Source organism: Schistocerca nitens, chromosome 10 (assembly GCF_023898315.1).
Source record: "Schistocerca nitens isolate TAMUIC-IGC-003100 chromosome 10, iqSchNite1.1, whole genome shotgun sequence".
NCBI lineage: Eukaryota > Metazoa > Arthropoda > Insecta > Orthoptera > Acrididae > Schistocerca > Schistocerca nitens.
Window position 1 is genome coordinate 84162342 of NC_064623.1, and position 8336 is coordinate 84170677.

An 8336-nucleotide genomic window follows, 5' to 3' on the forward strand; every position below is an offset into this window, starting at 1 on the left:
AAAAGTCAAGAGGGTTGAGGTCAGGAGAGCGTGGAGGCCATGGAATTGGTCCGCCTTTACCAATCCATCGGTCACCGAATCTGTTGTTGAGAAGCGTACGAACACTTCGACTGAAATGTGCAAGAGCTCCATCGTGCATGAACCACATGTTGTACTTGTAAAGGCACATCTTCTAGCAGCACAGGTAGAGTATCCCGTATAAAATCATGATAACGTGCTCCATTGAGCGTAGGTGGAAGAACATGGGGCCAGGTCAAGACATCACCAACAATGCCTGCCCAAACGTTCACAGAAAATCTGTGTTGACGACGTGATTGCACAATTGCGTGCGGATTCTCGTCAGCCCACACATGTTGATTGTGAAAATTTACAATTTGATCACGTTGGAATGAGGCCTCAGCCGTAAAGAGAACATCTGCACTGAAATGATGATTGACACATTGTTGGATGAACCATTCGCAGAAGTGTACCCGTGGAGGCCAATCAGCTGCTGATAGCGCCTGTATACGCTGTACATGGTACGGAAACAACTGGTTCTCCCGTATCACTCTCCATACAGTGACGTGGTCAATGTTACCTTGTACAGCAGCAACTTCTCTGACGCTGACATTAGGGTTATCGTCAACTGCACGAAGAATTGCCTCGTCCATTGCAGGTGTCCTCGTCGTTCTAGGTCTTCCCCAGTCGCGAGTCATAGGCTGGAATGTTGCTTCGAACGTCATCCTGTCGGGACACCTTCGTTCTGGAAATCTTTCTCGATACAAACGTACCGCGCCACGGCTATTGCCCCGTGCTAATCCATACATCAAATGGGCATCTGCCAACTGCGCATTCGTAAACATTGTACTGACTGCAAAACCACGTTCGTGATGAACACTAACCTGTTGATGCTACGTACTGATGTGCTCGCTGCTAGTACTGTAGAGCAATGAGTCGCATGTCAACACAAGCACCGAAGTCAACATTACCTTCCTTCAATTGGGCCAACTGGCGGTGAATCGAGGAAGTACAGTACGTACTGACGAAACTAAAATGAGCTCTAACATGGAAATTAAGCGTTTCCGGACACATGTCCACATAACATCTTTTCTTTATTTGTGTGTGAGGAACGTTTCCTGAACGTTTGGCCGAACCTTTTTGTAACATCCTGTATAAGTGGCACAAATAAGAAGTCCGGTTGCGCTGGGAAGTGGCTGCGTGAATGGAATAACAAGATTTCCGATGTAAAGAAATAGCATACCAGTTGCTTTAAAAAATAATTTTTGACGGTACTAGTGTGTTATTTCTTCACATCGGCATGCTTCAGAAACAGTTGCTGTTAGTAAATGGCGAACAAAAACCTAAATGACAAGACTGGTCTTCGCTCTGGGCGAAGACGTGTGAGGGGAATGCTGACGTTATCGGCGCTCGGTTCAACCAACAGAGGCGGCAACATCAGCTCCAACATGCAATTTTTTGCACTACTGCTACTAGGTCCTGGCATTGGCAGAAATGATAAAATAGGGAAGTCGACATGACAAATCCGATATGTGACGAAACCTATCGACGGACCCATCGGTCGCCTTTATCGTGCCACATACATGCAGTTACCGTTGTAGCAAAGTGATTATGGCAGAGGTTGTAAATACCGCTTCAGCGCTCGGGGACCACAGCACAACTGCGATACCTGAAGATGGGCTTATAACAGTCCGAAACCGGTCGTGTGAAAAATAAAGAACTTTACAACTGAAACGGTACTTTCAACCTCTGCTATAATGCTCAGTTGCGGATTTTCTCCCAATAGGGTTGTTTAAAGTGGTTATCGCCTAGCGTTCTTGCTCTAAGGGGGATAAGCAGGCTGCTAGCTAATTGATGTACAGAATATCTAACATTAAATCAATGCTTAAATATACAGCTCTAAAACTGGCAGTATATTTACAATGTGTAGCAGTTATTTTTACAGGCCTGTGCTCCGATATTTTTTCCGTTGATGTATCAATATTTCTTATCGATATATCGAAGGCTGAAATGATATGTTAAACATCGATTATTGGATATCCGATATTTTTAAAAATAGCAACAGCCATAGGGCTCGGGGTATAGGAAGGTTGCTATTAATGGGCCAACTAAAATAAATGTGCGATCAAATCCTCGGATGTTGTAATAACTATTCTATTTCCAGTGTAAGTTGAACCTTAGCTTTTACATTTCACTGTAGGAGACAGAGACGTCGTAAATATTCATCGTTAACGAACTATTTGAAAACTAGAAAGATGTGTCATCGAATGATGGCGATCGGCTTTCTTCATTTTGCCAGGCAGCTTCCATGAATGGGCAGTAGTGTGTTAGCTGTTCAATACTGTACGCATCTAAAAAAAGAGTCAATACATTTAACTTTTATTTTAATTTTAGTCTTTCGTCCCTTTGTACAGTTACTGTGAGCCCAGTTGTTATGCGATGTACGCTGTGTACGTCCATAACAATAAATATGCGTTTCCGAACATCGGCTCCCTAACACAGTATAATCGGTTGTGGACCTACTTCCACCTGTTTCAGTTTGACCCGAAAGCGCTGAGACGCCCTATCTAGAGAAAAGATTCAACATTGGTGTACACATTTTTACATCTTTCTGCAAATGTTCTCATTTGTGTACATTGACATATTTATTTGATCGTGGAATAAAACTTGTTCCATCCAAGTTCTCCTTGCCATAAACCTTGGAGCCGTGTGATATATCCAGAATTTTATGACTGGAGAATATTAACATAGGCTCCCATCATACTCTGTAACATTTTCAAAACATTAGGAGCATAACATCGTAAATGTTTTTTGTGACTGAAAATCTCTTAGTTGCTAGATAGAAAGTATAGAGAAATACGTCTGTTTTGTGTAAGTATTATCAAGTAAGTGACTCAGCTTTTCGCAGCTACAATAGGAATTACAACAATGGTTTTTTTTGGCTTTCTGGAAATTTTAAATGAAGTACGCTTTCAAATCTGGCATTCTGCGGATATGAGCGTGGTACGTCAGGTTTCTTAATCGGGCAGGTAGGCTAGAAAATTTTAAAAGGGAGTTGGATATGTTGAAGTTAGCTATAGTGGAAAGCAGTGAAGTTCGGTGGTAGGAGGAAGAGGATTTCTGGTCAGGTGAATACCAAGGTATAAATGCAAAATCAAATAGGGGTAATGCGTGAGTAGGTTTAATAATAAGAAAATAGGAATGCGGGTAAGCTACTATGAACAGCGTAGTGAACGCATTATTGTCGACAAGATATACACAAAGCCCAAACCCACCACACTAGTACAACTTTATGTGCAAACTAGCTCCGCACATGGTAAAGAGATTGAAGTAATCAATGAAAAGATGGAAGAAATTGTTATTAAAATAATTAAGGGAGACGAAAATTTAATAGTGATGGGAGACTGGAATTCATAGCAGGAAAAGAATGAGAAAGGAAAATAGTCGGTGAACATGGACTGTGGGAAAGGAATAAAAGAGGAAGCCGCGTGGTAGAGTTTTGCACAGACCATAATTTAATCATCGCTAACACTTGGTGTTAGAAGGTTGCATAAGTGGAAGAGACCTGGAGACACCGGAAGGTTTCAGATTGATTATATAATGGCTAGATAGAAATTTAGAAAAAAAGGTTTTAAATTGTAAGACATTTCTAGGGGCAGAAGTGGACTCTTGACCACAATTTGTTATGAACTGTAGATGAAAACTGAAGAAATTTGAAAAGAGTAAGAAATTAAGGACATAGCACGTGGATAAGGTACGGCAACGGCCTTGCCCCAGTGGATACACCGGTTCCCGTCAGATCACCGAAGTTAAGCGCTGTCGGGCGTGACCGGCAATCGGATGGGTGACCGTCCGGACTTCCATGCGCTGTTGCCATTTTTCGGGATGCACTCAGCCTCGTGATGCCAATTGAGGAGCTACTCGACCGAATAGTAGCTGCTCCGGTCAAAGAAAACCATCATAACGACCGGGACAGCGGTGTGCTGACCACACGCCCCTCCTATCCGCATCCTCAGCTGAGGATGACACGGCGGTCGGATGGTCCCCATGGGCCACTTGTGGCCTAAAGACGGAGTACCTGGACAAGTTGAAAGAACCAGAGGTTACTTGGAGTTTCAGAGGGAGCATTAGGCAACTGCAGAGTAGATCAGCAGAAAGGAATACAGTAGAAGACGCGAAGATGAATTGGTAGCTTTAAGAGACGAAGAGGTGAAGACAGCAGAAGATCAAAAAACGCAAGGCCTAGTATAAATCCTTGGATAACACAAGAGGTATTCAATTTCATTGATGAAATGGAAAAACATAAAGACACAGCAAATGAAGCAGTTGAAAGAGAATACATATCTTTAAAAAAATCAGGTTGACACTGTGACATTTCCGAGTACCTACTGCAACCTACATCATTCTGAATCTGCCAACTGTATTCATCTGATGGTCTTCCTCTATGACTTTTACTCCCCACGCTTCTTCCTGATACTAAATTGGTGGTCGCTTCTTTGGTTCAAGTTGCGCCACAAATTTCTGGTCTCTCCATTTCTATTCAGTACCTCCTCATGACTTTCGTGATCTACCCATCCAATCTTTAACATTCTTCTGTAGGACCACATTTTGAAAGCCTCTATTCCCTTTCTATCTAATGTTTATCATCCATGTTTCACTTCCATACATAGCTATACTCCAGACACATTCAGAAAAGATTTCCTAAAACTTAAATCTATATTCGATGTTAACAATATTCTCTTCTTCAGAAATGCTTTTCCTGCCATTGACATACATTTTATATCCTCTCTACTTCGGCCATCATCAGTTACTTTGCTGCCCCAGTACTAAAACTCACTTACTACCTCAAGTGTCTCATTTCCCAGTTTACTACTTTACATGTCTAATTTTCTAATCTAATCCCCTAGAATTGCTTTACGTGATTCGACTACGTTCCATTGTCATTGATTTGCTTTTGTTGGCGTTCTTCTTACATCCTCCTTTCAACACACTGTCCATTCCATTCAACTGCTCTTCTAAGTCCTTCGCTGTTCCTAACAGAATTACTATGACACTGGCCAGCCTCAAAGTGTTCTTTTCCCTGAACTTTAATTCCTACTCGAAATTTGCTTCACTGCTTGTTCAGTGTACAAAAAAGCACTCCGTCTTCAGGCCACAAGTGGCCCATCGGGACCATCCGACCGCCGTGTCATCCTCAGCTGAGGATGCGGATAGGAGGGGCGTGTGGTCAGCACACCGCTCTCCCGGTCGCTACGATGGTTTCCTTTGACCAGAGCCGCTACTATTCGGTCGAGTAGCTCGTCAATTGCTATCACGAGGCTGAGTGCACCCCGAAAAATGGCAACAGCGCATGACGGCCCGGATGGTCACCCATCCAAGTACCGGCCACGCCCGACAGCGCTTAACTTCGATGATCTGACGGGAACAGGTGTATCCATTGCGGCAAGGCCGTTGCCTTGTTCAGTGTACAGATTGAATAACATTGGGGATAGGCTACAACCCTGTCTCTCTCTCTTCTCAACCACTGCTTCTCTTTCACGCTCTTCAGCTTTTACTATTGCTGTCTGTTTTCTGTACAAGTTGTAAATAGCCTTTGGCTTCCTGCATTTTAGCCCTGTTACGCTCAGAATTTCAAAGAGAGTATTACAGTCAACATTGTCAAAAGCTTTATCTAAGCCTACAGATGCTATAAACGCAGGCTTGCCTATCCTTAACCTATATTCTAACATTAGTCGTAAGGTACTGCCTCACGTGTTCTTACATTTCTCCGGAGTCCAAACTGATCTTCCTCGAGGTTGGCTTCTACCAGTTATTCCATTCTTCTGTAATGAATTCGTGTCAGTATTTTGCAACCATGACTTATTAAACTGATAGTTCAGTAATTTTACACCTGTCAGCAACTGCTTATTACATTCTTCTTGATGTCTGAGTGCTCTTCGCCTGTCTCAAACATCTTGCATACCAAATGGAATCGTTTTGTCAGGGCTGGCTCTCCCAAAGCTGTGAGTAGTTCTGAGGGAATATCGTCCACTCCCGCGGCCTTGTTTCGACTCAGGTCTATCAGTGCTCTGTCAAATTCTTCTCGCAGTATCATATCTTCCACCTCATATTTATCTACGTCCACTGCCCTCTCTATAATACGACCTTTAATTTTATCTACCTTGTTTAGACCCTCCATACACTCCTTCCATCTTTCAGTTTTCCTTTGTTTGCTGAGGACTGCTTCTCCATCTGAGCTCTTGATTTTCAAACAACTGCTCTGCTTTTCCCCAGAGGCCTCTCTAATTTTCCCGTGCGCGGTATCTGTCTTTCCCCAAGTGAAACACGCTTCTAAAGTCTCACATTTGTGCTCTAGTCATTTTGTAAAGAAAGCAGTTGCTGACAGGTAGAAAAAACACCGAACTATTAGCCATCGTTTTGTACACGGGTATTCATTTTGCAAAGTAGCTATGTAAACAATGAGCAGATCAGAAACTAATTCAGGAGGAAGATCAGTTTGATAGTGTCTTAAGCATCAGTTTATAAACTTACCTCATTCAATAACTTAGTCGCATACAAATTGTGTTGGTGAGGCACTACATTTATCCACAGGGCAGTGACGCTACGTCACTGTGATCCACCTGGCGGTGGGACTTGGTGTCCCATACCACCCTCCAGCGGTGACAGTACTACATCAGCCAAGCATAAAAACTTCACGAGGTCATTTTTGTGATATGTTACAATACAGCATTACCGGTCTTCTGACCTTTTTTTTAATGTGATATGTCACAATACAGAATCACCGGTCTTTTGCGGTGCAACTGCGTTGGTGAGGCAGTAAATTTATCCACAGGGCAGTGACGCTACGTCACTGCAATACACTTTGGAGGTGTGGTGGTCGGACCTGGTGTCCTGTACCACCGTCCCACGTTGACAATACTACATCAGTCAGGCAGAAAAATGTAGCCCAACGTGAGCAGGTAGGGTGGGGAAGTATTGGAAGTAGAAAGGGGGCCAGTCCCGCCAAAGGATGCGTCCGTGGTGGGCGTGCCAGACCTATCGTTAGCCATGGTCGGAGTCCGTTTCCTCTAGAATGGTTAGGGGAACCGGATGTCGATGCCATCGGCGTGGAAGTGTGGTCCCAACGTGGCGTAACCCATGGACAGTGTCCCACAAGGCATCCACTTTCTCACAGAGCCACCACGCGTTGTTGCATATGGTCGTCTTTAGGGGGACGATATCCGCTTCCTCGTGGACAGTGACAATTCTCGTGAGTGGCGGGGCGTGCAGGCTCCACCTGAGCACCTTGTTCTGCAGGCACTGCAGTGTCCGCATCCTGGTGACACTAATCGTGGCTCATGCAGCAGATCCATACGTGAGGGCAGGCAGGATAACTGTTCGGTATATGCGGAGCTCGGTAAGCAGGTTAAGTTCCCTACTGCGAAAGAGTGGGTACAAAGCCCTGGTCAGCTTTTGCCCCTTGTTGCTGACATACTCCACATGACAGCAATCGAGATATTGCGGCGGAGGACTGGGGGCGTTTCGGGAAGTAAGCTTACGAAGTTAGTACGGCACCAAGTGATAGTGACGTCCATCAGACACTGGAAGCGGGCGAAGACGGGCGAACAAGATATTATTTGAAGCGTATTCGCGAGCAACTGACTGCGAGAAAGCAGCATTATCGCTGACGCTCTCTCTGTTCCCTGAACGAAGAGAGCTTTGGTTCGATGATAACTATTGTGAAAAAATGAAGTCTAGCTTCCGATCTTAATGAGAAAGTACGAATGTATTACGGCTTAAGAGACAAGGAATTGTTGCAAGGCAGCCATCTTTAACTGAAAGGCATTTTCTGATTTTGTGCGAGAATAATAAGCCAATAAACCAATTTCCCGGCATCAAAAACAAGATGTGTATTGCATAAATTATTCTCCATCTTATGGTTTCACATTTTCAAATAATTTTGCATGCCTACGAGCATTTCATTTGACTGTGGAAGCTCGAACCTGCAATCTCTATATGTTCATTAATGTAAAGGTTCAAATGGCTCTGAGCACTGTGGGACTTAACATCTGTAGTCATCAGACCCCTAGAACTTAGAACTAATTAAACATAAGGACATGGCACACATCTATGCCCGAGGCAAGATTAGCCCCTGCGACCGTAGCAGTCGCGCGGTTCTGGACTGAAGCGCTTCTAGCGCTCGGTCACCGCGGCCGGCTTAATATAAAGACTTTAAACAGGTCAACTTCGACGGACAGGCTTCCACAGAAAGGAGAATTGGACCGAAGTTAACGTAGAAAAAGATTGGTACAGATTCAGCACGCAGTTCGACGACCGGCAGAGACGTCGAGTACAGCTTA

General features: G+C 44.0%; 1 pseudogene; it reads left to right on the forward strand.

The window, feature by feature from the left end:
* Positions 1-3755: 3755 nt before the first annotated feature.
* Positions 3756-3873, forward strand: LOC126210858 (5S ribosomal RNA; annotated as a pseudogene).
* The last annotated feature ends 4463 nt before the right edge of the window (positions 3874-8336 follow it).